Genomic DNA, 13,369 nt, shown 5'->3' on the forward strand with positions numbered 1-13,369 from the left:
CAATATGAACCCATGGTTTTAAATATATATAGAATACAGGCAGGGTACTGTGGCTCACGCATGGAATCCCAACACTCTGAGAGGCCAAGGTAGGAGAATAACTTGAGCTCAGGAGCTCAAGGCCAACCTGGGCAAAACAGCAGGACCTCGTCTCTACTAAAAATTAAAAAAAAATCAGTGGGGCATGGTGGGTGCACGTCTGTAGTCCCAGCTACTTGGGAGGCTGAGGTGGAAGGATGGCTTAAGCCCAGGAGTTCAAGGCTGCAGTAAGCTATGACCACGCCACGGCACTGCAGCCTGGGTGACAGAGCGAGGCCCTGTCTCAAAAAAGAAAGAAACGTCAGTATGTGTGTGTGTGTGCACATATATGTTTATATACATATATATATAAATGTGTGTGTGCACATATATGTTTATATATATATATATAAATATATATAATATACTGATATATTTCCTAGTTCTGCCAACTGAAGTCCTGGGAGCAATAAAACTCCAATAAACATACCGAGTATACAGATTTTGATTTTAAATACTATTCTCCAATAAAAGAAACCAGAGCTCCTTGGAGAAGTAGTCGACTCCAGGACTGGTGCAAGGAAAAATAAGATGAGCATGGAACAGCCTGTGGCCCCAGAATATAAGGAAGTGCTTGAAAAAGGGTAGAGGCCAGCCTGAAAGAGCTTCCAATGGCCAAAGCTGGAACAATTTGAACAACAAAATAAATAATGATAGTATTGGATTATAATCCATAGAAAATAGAGATCCCATAAGAACACACTAATATAAACAAATAATTGAATAAATAAGTGAGGGAAAGGGGACATCTCCCCCTTAAAGAATTCCAATTAATAAATGCAGAAGGAATGAGGGAAATACAAAATCATGATTAGCCAAACACCACAGTAATAACTGTTGCAGACAAGATCTACCAATGGATGTTAAAAATCAATGGGAGAAAGTTTGAGGAGAAACTGTACATCCACAGTCTCAAAGTATCTCCCCCAAGATATGTATGAACAATAAAGGGAAGAATAGTAACTTTACTGTGAAGAATACCACTAAGGGTTCAAAGTTAAAATACCACTAGCAAAAAGACATGTCAACACCATGTACCCCCAATATGATGCATTGAGAAGGACACAACATCGCTTCTGTAGTTTTCTTGCAAAACATGCTTAACCTCAATCAAATCATGAGAAAAAACATCAGACAAACCCAAAATGAAAGAAGTTCTAAAAAATAACAGTACTCATCAAAAATGCCAAGGTCGTGAAAAACAAAAACTGAGGAACTGTCAGAGATTGGAGGAAATGAAGAAGACACAACAACTGAATGCAACGTGGGAACCTAGATTAGACCCTAGAACAAAAAAAAAAAGGCGTTAATGGGAAAAACCAGTGAAATTAAGTAAAATCTATAGTCTAGTTAATAGAATTACACCAATGCTAACTTCCTGGTTTTGATCACTGTATTATGGTTATGTAAGTTGTTAACATTAGGGGGTGCTTGGTGAAGAGTATGTAAGAACTCTGTACTCTCTCTGTAACTTTTCTGTAAGTCTAACATTATTTCTAAATAAATCATTAAAAATAAATAAAATCCATCAACCAATCATCTGATAGAACTGTCATATCTTCTTGCTCAAGGATCTCATCTGAAATTTAACAGTCCCATTAATTTAGAGAGCCCGGTAGGCAACATCAGAACAAACTAAAATCATGAAAATCGGATCTGGCATCTAGTAAGTAAATAACTACTTTATGCTCTTTTTCACTTTTTGTAGTTAAAGAAAATGCTAGCAGATGTGACCTTCCTGGCTTTGCAAACTTCTCTGTAAATGATTTGACCAACTTTTTATGTTTTCAACATCATGATAATCTGCAATACATGCTCATAACAATGTATTTCATGTGTATGTTAAGCCAAAGTTGTGTAGACCTTTGTTCTTGTTTGTTTTGTTTTGTTTTGCTTTTGAGATAGAGTCTCACTGTGTCTCCCAGGCTGGAGTAGAGTGGTGCAATCACAGCTCACTGCAGCCTCAATCTCCCAGGCTCAATTGATCCTCCCATCTCAGCCTCCCTAATAGCAGGAACTGCAGGTATGCACCACCATGTCCAGCAAATTTTTGTATTTACCATAGAGACGGGGTTTCACCATGTTGCCCAGACTGATCTTAAACTCCTGGGCTCAAGCCATCCTCCCACCTTGGCCTCCCCAAGGGCTGAGATTACAGGCGTCAGCTACTCTGCCTGGCCAAAAGTTCTATTTACAATTTTTAAAAATATCTTCAACAGATTATAGTAAGTTTGTTACTTGCTATTATATAGTTATCCAACTATAACATTCAAGTTTTGTTTCACAAGTTTCTTTTTATCCTAACACAAACTTCTCACTCTCCAAGCCACGATGTCATCATTATTATCATTTTAAGATCTGAAAATCTGAATTTTAAAAATTTTAAAAGATCAGCTCCTTCAATATACCCAGCCCTTTTTTTTTTCTATTTCAAATATTAGGGAGTATTCAGTATGACTTTTTTGGGGGAAAAAATGCTTGGAACTTTGGAATTGTTATTACTATTTATTATTTGCACCCTCTACTAACCCAATCCAGTCCAATCACCAACACATCCTCCAAAATTTCTTTAAATTGAGATTTTCAAGAGATGTTTACATTAATAAGCAGATTAAGTGACCCATTTACATTTGCTTTCTCTTCCATGCAACATCAGGGTGCCTGCATTGGAAATGGAATACATGACCAGTAAATGAATGGATGTGTCACATGCAAACAGCACGACTGGAAATTTAAGAAGCAAAATGATAAGAACCTTAGGGAAAGCAAAATTCATAAAAGTTTAGAATTACAAGAGACCTTAATAGGCCATTTAATCCATTCCAATAACAACAACCCCAGATGACAATCTACCCTATTTTTAAAAGGCTCCAGATTTCCAACCTCCCTAGATATCTCATTCTGCCATACAACCTTGTCATGTGATTTGGGGGAAATATTATGACTGTTCTTTGCCCTACCTAATGCTATCTTTTCTCAAATAATATAGCAATACATCTTAACTCACTTCCAAGATACATAAATGTGTATAGGTGCAGAATACGTGTGTGTGTGTGTGTTTGTGTGTATATATACATATATACGTACATTTATGCATAAGACAGGCACCTAGGACATTCAATTTTGCTTGTATAAACGCAGGCTATGGAAACACATATATCAAAGGGACATACTCATCCCACACTAATCACAACAGGCACTATGAAACAATGTCACAGAACAATTTTGGTCTAAAAATATCCAGCAGAAATCAATTTCATAAAACCTGAGGTAAATAGGTTTCTTCCCACTATGAATAATCATAGTTTCTTTGCCTTCTACAAATACTGCCCCATTTTGAGCAACCACCACTAGCAGAATTGTAAAAATATAATACATACATAGGTACTAGATCCAAACAGACAATGTTTTAAAGTTTGATTTTTCAAACCACTTAGCTAACAATCATTTTGGAAAAGGGCCCAATGAAAAAGATAGTGATGGCAGAGTTCAGCCAGTGATAATGAACTAGCGGCCAGTTTTAATCAAGCAGGCCAGAGAACTGATTCAAATAAAATAAATCATTTTTGGAACAAATATAGAATGAGGAAGTCCCAAGCAAGGATTAAAAAAAAAATGTGTCTGTTAGGAAATACAACAAAATGTTAACCATGAAATGCCACCTCTGGAGATGGAATTACAAAGATGGGTTAGTTTGTTCAGATTTGTTATTCCTATCATTTAATTATCTCTATATTCTAAGTATTATAGACATTTCTTAAACTAAGACAAATCTGTCCCTGTGTTTCACAGCTCTCTAAGATAACATGTCTTTTACATAACCTCCTGGGAGAGGTGGTACAAGCTCCTGTCCTCCTCGTGTCTCCCAGTAACCTGCCACCCATCACAGAACAGATTTCACCATGTTCCCCGGGGTAGCTCCTGTCATCACCATCATCATCCTCATCTCACGCTGAAGACTAAACAATGCGCCCCGCCTCGCCTCCCGGTTCCAAAGGCTTTTATAATTTGTTGTTTTATTGGGGCGGGAGATTTGGAGAAAGGTTTAGCAGATGATGAGCTGCCCCCACCCAAAGGCAGAGGAGAGGAGGAAGACACGTCGTCCCAGCCTCCACCCCGCTAAAGGCGGCCGGCGCCTGGGGACACCGGGGTCGCGGCACTCCCCGGACCCTGAGAGGGAGTCGGCCGCCGTCCGCAGACCGAGCCCCAGCCGGGACAGAGGAGCTGGTCAGCAGATAAAGGAATGAAGCAGAAAGAGACGCGACCACCGAGGGGCCGGGGCACAGACGTTGTAAGCCGCTGGAGGGGCGGGTCTCTCGGCCTTCTCCGCGGGCGCCTCGGCTTCTACGCTGCTCCGAGGCGCCCGGGCGGCAGGAGGCCTCTAGAGCCGGGGACCCGGGGGGGCCGCGGCGCGCCGGGAGGGCTCCCCCAGCTCGCCTGCCGCCCACCCGGGACCCCAGCAGCCCCGCTCGGCTGCAGTCCCGAAACGGCCCCGGCCGGCCCTGCGCGGCCGGCAAAGCACACACACACACACACACACAGGACCAGGAGGACAGTAGATGATGCGTTACCGTACGTGGCTCTGGAGCTGGCGGGGTGGGGCGCGGCTCCGGCGACCCGAGCCCGGCTCCGCAGAGGCTGCGGCGGTCGCGTCCTTTATTTTTGCTGCAGCAGCAGCGACTTGTCAAAGGGAAAGACGTAAGAGGCGGCGGCAACGGCGGCGGCAGGCGAGTCTCACGAGATTTGGGCGGAACTCTCGCGCAGCCGGGAGCCCTCGCCCCGCCCAGCAGGCCCAGCGCGGGAGGTGAAAGGGGAACCGAGAGGAAGGCGGCTGAGGTGGAGCTGGGGGTTGAGCGAAAAGGGGAAGGGGATTTGGGAGCGAGGGGAGCCAAGCTAGGTGCTGGGGACGCTTTGCTACCGCGCGGCCCTCACCTTTCAGCCGTCGCGGAATCCGGGCAGCCCCGACCGCCTGCGGGGACCTGACTCCACAGATGAAGCACAATTGGGGGCGTTTCACAAAGGGTGGTGAGGAGTGGGGGGCCATGCGGTGCGCCCCCTTTTCCTCGTGGTGGGCAGGGAAGACCCCGCCGCCAGGCGAAGGGACACGTGTTACGGCCGGCGGCAGAGCCAGGGCCACACCCCTTTATCTCCTCCTCGCACCCGGCGCCCCACGCTCTTTATCTCGTCGCAGCGGCCCCGGCCCTCCGGCCAGCTAAGTTCAATCACATAAAAGCGTTTCACTTGACCTACTCTTCCACCTTGTTCATGTCTTTGCGCCTTATGGGACTGCCAGAACCCTGCAGATGCCAGGGCCTGGCTCCTCGGTTTTCTTTTCTGCTTGGGAACACAGTAGTGTCCTTTGGGTGACTTACATCCTTGATCATGACCTCGACCTCCACGTGAAACCCCATGAGGGGAAGGACACAGACTGGCTCAGTCCTCACCATATCTCCAGCGCCTAACATAGGTCCAAGTGGACATTAAATTGTTGAGTGAATACCCCATCTCCATCTTCCTCCTTCTGTACCTGGTTTTACTCCTTTCCAGCCACCTTCATGGTGTCTCCTTCCAGATATTCTAACGAGCACCAATTAAACTGACCGATGACTTGGGGACAAAAAATAGAGTTGGCCTCTGCGTTCCAGAAGTTTGCAATCCAATTGGAGGCGTAGGAGAAGCACACAAACATACGAGCCATGAATGTGTCACTAATGTAAAAAATCACGGTATAGACAGACGAGGGAGTGCTTTCCCATGGTTAAATTAGATATATGTTTGTGGGTCACATGAGGCAGTTTAGTCCAAGAGTTAGGAGCCATGTGCTTCACTGTCAGACACTGGTGGGAATTCTGGAATCCCACTTACCCCAGGTGTGTGACCTTGGGCAAGTTGCTTGACCTCTCTGAACCTCAGTTCCTTATGTGTCAATTTATAATACCAGTTCTTGTTATCACAAGGTTCCTCTGAGGAGTAAAATATATGTAAAGCTCACATACGGCACATATTAAGTACTCATTAAATGATGGGTCTTAGGTGTGTAGCTTTTAAGTTTCTATGTATAAAATGTGTATTTCTGGTAAATGATGTAAGGGAGTAGCTACATGAGGAGTGATGTCATTGTTGCTAGTGCTTTATGATCTGGGTATTGTGTGTGAAGCGTACTCAAAAACAACAAGCAAAAGCTCCTCCTTTTAACTTGTTGATGTAGTCATCTACGTCACTCACAAATGTGATATTCTGTCTTTCTTGAATTTGTAAAATTGTACTGGTTTTGCCCACTTTTTCTTTTTTTTTTTTTTTTTTTTTTGAGATGGAGTTTTGCTCTTGTTGCCCAGGCTGGAGTGCAATGGCACCATCTTGGCTCACTGCAACCTCCGCCTCCCATGTTTAAGCGATTCTCCTGCCTCAGCCTCCCAAGTAGGTGGGATTACAGGCGTGTGCCACCATGCCTGGCTAATTTTTGTATTTTTAGTAGAGATGGGGTTTCACCATGTTGGCCAGGCTGGTCTCGAACTCCTGACCTCGTGATCCGCCCGCCTTGGCCTCCCAAAGTGCTGGGATTACAGGGGTGAGCCACCGTGCCCAGCCTGGTTTTGCCCATTCTATTTCAAGAAAAGGACTGCTTACTTTAAAGACCAATCAAGAGACTCCCTCTTTTACCATCTCCTTAGCTTCCACCCTCAGAGCTGTGTGTAAAAGAGAATTGAATATAATTGTGTTCAGTTGCATACAATTAGCAAATACTGTTAGTGTCAGCAAGTGAGCCCTAACTACTAGCCACCCTCACCTTGACCACACCACTCTTTCCCAAAACACTGTTTCTTTCTTTCTTTCTTTTTTCTTTTTGAGGTGGAGTCTCACTCTGCTGCTTAGGCTAGAGTGCAGTGGCGTGATCTTGGCTCACTTCAACCTCTGTCTCCCGGGTTCAAGCGATCCTCCTGCCTCAGTCTTCCTAGTAGCTGGGATTACAGGTGTGCTGCACCATGCCCAGCTAATTTTTTTATATTTTAGTAGAGACAGGGTTTCACCATGTTGCCCAGGCTGCTCTTGAACTCCTGATGTCAAATGATCTGCCTGCCTCGGCCTCCCAAAGTGCTGGGATTACAGGCGTGAGCCACCGCACCATGCCGAAACACTGTTTCATACTCAAATCAGCATATCCTGGAAACTTGTTGTCAGCATTAACCTCCCAACTCCACCAGTTCATTTTATTCAGATTTCCCTAAAGAAAAATGTTGGAGATGGGAAGAGTGGATAGAGGGATCTCAGAGCCACGGCCAAGTCCTAAGCATCACAAGCCCTTGTTCTGATAGCCCTCTGAGCAGCACACCCGGGCCATACCAGTCAGCCACATCTTCCTCCCCTCACATATGTCACCCCCACTTCATGCCTCATATTTCACAGTACCACACCACAGCTGGGAGGTCCCAGGCAAAGGAACTGGAGAATCAACAGTAGAATATATATTTTTCGTCTTTCATCTGCATATAGGAAATGTGCAACTCCTAAATAAAAATTAGGGCTAAGTTTGAAGTGAAGAAATCCAGCAGAGCAGTAAAGTGTGGAGGCAGAGCAGCAGGGGTAAACGGACACTGGGAGTAAGTTTGTGTTGCCCTTGGCACTTGGCTCAGGAAACATATCACTCTGAAAACAGAAAAGAGCTCCAGAGCAGGAATCCATGGACATGAGTTCTGGTAGCTCCAGAAATTGCAGCCTAGTTGCCCTGCCATTACACAGTCTTTCTGAGCCTAGTCTCACATCTGTAAATAGGGGTAATAATAAAACCCACTGCCTGCCGGAGAGTATCATGGGAGTCAAATAACATAAGAAAGTACTTTGTAACCATATTTGTAGCACTATTTAAATGTGAGGTATGATTATTCATTCATTCATTTAACAGACCTTTGTGGAATGCCTATCATAAGTCAGGCATTGTGCAAGGCACTAAATATACTATTGAACAAGCTTAAACACCTGCCCTCAAGGAGCTTATGGTCTAATGGGAGGAGAGAGGGAAGAAAATAGATCAATATAATATCACATGAGGAGAGTGGAAGTGATAAAGGTACAGTGGGAGGGAGCAAGCAAACCAGAAGAAGCGCAAAAAGAGCTGAAAGCCTTTTTGGAGGAGGTTTAGAAAACATATATAATGGGCCAGGCACGGTGGCTCACGCGTGTAATCCCAGCACTTTGAGAGGCTGAGGGGGGCAGATTACCTGAGGTCAGGAGTTCAAGACCAGTCTGGCCAACATGGCAAAACCCCGTCTCTATTTTAAAAATACAAAAATTAGCCAGGCTTGGTGGCGGGCACCTGTAATCCCAGCTACTCAGAAGTCTGAGGCAGGGAGAATTGCTTGAGCCCACGAAGTGGAGGTTGCAGTGAGCGGAAATCGCACCACTGAACTCCAGCCTGGGTGACAGAGTGAGATTCTGTCTCAAAAAAAAAAAAAAGCATCCATAATGAAGATTCATCACATTTCATGAAGAGCGATTCCTAAATCAACTCCAAAATAACTTCAACAAATTGTTCTGTTGTGGGCTGTGAATTCTCCTTGGTTCTAATAAAAATTGTATCTCCTAAACCATTAGAAAAGAGTCTTTGATGTGGAGTCATTATATACACCCTTAGCTTTGAAGAAAGATGGAATTAATGGAGAGAAAAATTAGTGGTATCTTAATTAGAAACATTTTGTTCTTACAGCTTGTGTTTAAACACCAGAAAAAGAATTCATTCCACCTCACGTACTTGGTCCCCAATAGTTCCCTTCAGCCACTCTTTTGATCCAGATAATATTGCAGATCAGAGCCTATGAGGCATTTCCAAAATATGACAACACATACCTTATTTTCATTTATGGTTTATTTATACAGATGGTCCCTGACTTCTGATTTTTTGACCTTAACGATGGTGTGAAAGCAATATGCATTCAGTAGAAACTGTACTTCAAATTTTGAATTTTTATCTTTTCCCAGGCAATGTGGATATTCTCCTACAGTCTTGGGCAGTGGCAGCAAGCTGCAGCTCCCAGTCAGGCTTGCAGTCACCAACACTACAGTGTCCTGTTTTGCCAGATGATTTTGTCCAGCCGTAGGCTAATGTAAGTGTTGTGAGCACTTCAAATTAGGGTGGGCTAAGCTATGATGTTTAATAGGTTAATTGTATTAAATGCATTTTTGACTTTTTTGTTGTTGTTGAGACAGACTTTTGTTGTTGTTGTTGTTGTTGCAGTCACAGTTCACTGAAGCCTCTACCACCCAGGCTCAAGCAATCCTCCCTCCCCAGCCTCCCAAATAGCTGGGACTACAGGCACATGCCATCACGCCCAGATAAATTTTTTTTATTTTTTTACTTTTAGTAGAGATGAGGTCTGCTATGTTGTCCAGGATGGTCTTGAATTCTTGGACTCAAGCAATTCTCCCGCCTCAGCCTCCCAAAATGCTGGGATCGCAGGCATGAGCCACCGTGCCTGGCCTCACTTGATTTATGACGGGTTTATTGGGATATAACCCCATTGTATGTAGAGGAGCATCTGTACTCTGCTTCTTTACAAAAGGCTTTGAGATAGCTATTAACACTTTATTCATAATCATATTCCCTACAAAGAAACTCCACGAGAGTGTATCAGTTCATCATTTCTCACAATTATTTAGTTCCTTCCATGTGTAAGACATTATGCTAGAACTATAAGCTGTATGAAGCGTGTCCATGCCCTTTAGGGGTCTGAAAACTATAGATGGAGATATATATCCATGAAAATATAGCTAAATAATAAACAACTCTATCCCTTTATCCTTATAGTCTATTCTATCTCTTTGTATTTCCTATTGGTTGTATGAGCAAAATTATAAAGTTAGGTGCCCAACTTCTGAAACTTGTTTACTCTACACTGCTGCTTTTCCATAGAAGCAGGATATCAAAGAAAGGCAAGATTTTAACTTGATATTTATAGATCTATAATAGATATTTTAGTAGGTCTTCTTGAATACCTCATCCTTTAAACAGAGCGCAACCATGACAATTTTCTCTTGGTACAGGTAAAATTTGAAATTGGCTAAACCTAAAGACTAATTTAAATTAATTCTGGAAGACAAAGGCTTGCACAAAAAAATAGCCTTTGATAAAAGGCAATATGATACAAGGTAAAAGAAAGTACGGAAAAAAAATAAATATTCCCGGAACTCAGAAGAGACTCCTGGAGAGAATTTCATCCAGGTGGTAGAATTTGAGAGGGTAGCTGACAGCTAAATACAAAAAGTTACATATTCTGATAATAAGGTATTCTCAAAACACCAACCTCCCAGCCACAAAAGTTGCCTAGAATTTTTGTTAAAATGTACCTACATATGAAAACACATTCATTGCCTCCTATCTCACTAACAGATAATTGATCTGCCAAAGAGGTTTGAAGGGAAGTAGGGATACTAAAAACAGGATCATAAGATTGGCAGTTGGTTCTTTTGGAAACAGAGTTCTTTCTTCCTAAATGCAAACCTTCTAGGGTTTCTATTTGAAATCCATATCCTAAAATCAAATATTACATACACTAGGACAACCCACCATCTAAACAGTGTTAAAGACTTCCCTTTCTAGCTGTTTCTTAGACCTACAATGCAATAACCATTTTTAGATAAATTATTTTTACAACAGTTAGTGTTGTTTCATCGAAACACAATACCCTGGGGCAGACACAGACGAACATTTTCTCACTCAGCAGCAGGGAATGGAATGTTGATGCTGGGGAAAGAAAATGAAGCTACAGGGGGAAAAGCCTACTATGTAGGGAGAAGGGAAAGAAGAAGGGAACTAACAATTACAGAGTGCTATCCATGCCAGACACTGTGGTAGCACATTGAGAAGAAGATGAACTAGGCACATCTTTGTTCTGGAAAGAAAATAATAAGAAGCTTATATAAATAATTTTACCTTTTTTCCACACTCTGTCAAGCCTCAGGATATATAAATAATCATAACACAAGTTAGAAAGCTGTGAGCACAACAAGAAGTATGTATCCCTTTTTCTCCTTTCAAAAAAGGACTGGGGGGCTTAGACAAGTATAGTTAAATTATAGCAGGTTGGATCAGGGACAGTTAATGAGAAATGGGTTTTTTTGTTTGTTTGTTTTTGGCTTTTTTTGAGACAGAGTCTCGCTCTGTTACGCAGCCTGGAGTAAAGTGGCGCTATCTTGGCTCACTGCAACCTTCGCCTCCGAAGTTCAAGCGATTCTCCTGCCTCAGCCTCCCAAGTAGCTGAGATTATAATGCACCACCAGGCCCGGCTAATTTTTTTTTGTATTTTTAGTAGAGACGAGGTTTCACCATGTTGGCCAGCCTGGTCTTGAGCCCCTGACCTCAAATGATCCACTTGTCTCGGCCTCCCAGAGTGCTGGGATTACAGGTGTGCACCCAGCCAGAAATGGGTTCTTAAAGGTTGAGTGGTTAAATTTGGATAGTGAGAATAGGGCACATTCTAGGCACAAGAAACAGGATAAGCAAAAGTGTTCTCAGAATCAGCAGGCAGTCCAGTTTAGTTGTAGCTCTGTGGTGCTTATGTTTTCCAAGACTCTTGGTTGCAAGTGACAGAAACCCAACCTGAACTTGCTTAGGCAAAAGTGAAGAAGAATCGGCTGAAGAGATCCAAAAAAGTGTTTAAATGTCAAGGTAGGATAGGGCAATGAGCCAAGGCTTCAGGAACTTCTGGAGTCAGGAACTCTCTTGCTTCTTTGCTCACCTTGCTGCCTGGGCTTCAGTTTATCTCAACACAGACTGGCTTCCTTCATATAGCTGGATATATGGCACCCCTTAGCTTTACGTCTTACCATTTCCACCCCTAGAATGGGAATAACATTCTTAAGTTTGAAAAAAATCCTGTGGGAAGAATGCTAATTGGCCAGGCTTGGATCAGTGCCCATCCTTAGACCAATCCCAGGGGGCCCAAGGGAGGGGCAGAGCATAGTAAAAGAGAAAATGGGTGATGGGGTCTGGAAAGCAGTCTTGTGAGGCTGTCTTCGGAGAATTGATAAGGACTGAAAGATTGCAACTTTACAAGAAGCATATCAACAGGGGAGGAAACATGTTGGCCCAAAATTATGGTAACATTTGCTGCACTACAAAGTTAAAATGAGGTTGAAAATTTTATGGCGTTGTTCAAATTATTAATGTTTTGTCATTTCAGTCAAGATATGAAACATAGTGGATCTTTCACACTGGCTTAATGACAGTAGGACCTGGAATCCTTCTGTTATCTAGCCAGATGACTTTAGGTGAACATCTTAACCAACCTGAGCCTCAATTTCCTCATTGAAAAATAATACTAATAATTATAGCTAACATCTATTGAATCTTGGTGTTCTAAGCACTTTTCAAATATTTAATCTTCAAAACAAACCTATAAGGCTCTATAAATCTGATACAATAATCCCCATTCACAAGGTTATTATAAAGATTAAAACCCACGTAAGGTGCCTGGCCTGGGCTGGGTGTGGTGGTTCACGCCTGTAATCCCAGCACTTTGGGAGGCCAAGGTGGGTGGATCACTTGAGGTCAGGAGTTCGAGACCATCCTGGCCAACATGGTGAAACCCTGTCTCTACTAAAAATACAAAAAGCCAGGCATGGTGGCAGGCCCCTGTAATCCCAGCTACTCACGAGGCTGAGGCAGGAGAATCGCTTGAACCCAGGAGGTGGAGGTTGCAGTGAGCCGAGATCACGCCATTGCACTCCAGCCTGAGCAGCAATGGTGAAACTCTATCTCAAAAAAAAAAAAAACAAAACAAAACAGATGCATAGACCAATTGCCTGGCTTACAGCCAGCCCTGAATACATCATAATTTTTAATGATCTGTTGTCCAAAAAAGGAAACTCTCTGCATTTCCTGATTGCCTCGGGAACCAAAAGCTTTGAAAAAACAAAAACAACAAACGGAAGGAAAAGACTCTAGACTCTGTGACTCCTTATCTCTGACGTAGAAGCGGGTAGATAGGGTAGGACTTAATAGGGACTAAAATAAGTCACTAGGAGAGCTACTAAAAAACAAACAGAAAGTAGGAAATTGAGAAGTGTGATAGTAGAATGTCAAGCAAATGAGAGTGGCCAACGTTTTGGTTCTTTTTTCTTGCAGGATAGAACTTTCCAAAAAATGCCCATCTGTAAAGCTGAGCCATTTAAAGTTATCATGTCTTTGACCTGAATGCTGTCAAACAACTCAGATTATTCAACCAAGGACAGGAACTAACACTCATTGGCAAAATCCATTGTGTTTGGGCTCTGTGCTGAGGCCTTTATACACGGCTGA

At 43.0% G+C, this 13,369-nt stretch overlaps 1 protein-coding gene across 5 annotated transcripts in view; it reads right to left on the reverse strand.

Moving 5' to 3' along the window:
• HERC1 (HECT and RLD domain containing E3 ubiquitin protein ligase family member 1) overlaps window positions 1–13,369 on the reverse strand; it is a 289,708-nt gene that overhangs the window by 219,951 nt on the left and 56,388 nt on the right. For 3 of the 5 annotated variants that reach the window (XM_055362534.2, XM_055362533.2, XM_055362536.2), the window contains exon 1: window positions 4,655–4,811. The exons of 1 other annotated variant lie outside the window; for it this stretch is intronic. The gene's annotated coding sequence lies outside the window, so the exon portion shown is untranslated. Of the gene's footprint in view, window positions 1–4,654; window positions 4,823–13,369 lie in introns of those variants that run through there. One more of the 5 variants, XM_031002448.2, reaches the window with a different exon arrangement.

The sequence above is a fragment of the Gorilla gorilla genome, chromosome 16 (genome assembly GCF_029281585.2).
Source record: "Gorilla gorilla gorilla isolate KB3781 chromosome 16, NHGRI_mGorGor1-v2.1_pri, whole genome shotgun sequence".
NCBI lineage: Eukaryota > Metazoa > Chordata > Mammalia > Primates > Hominidae > Gorilla > Gorilla gorilla.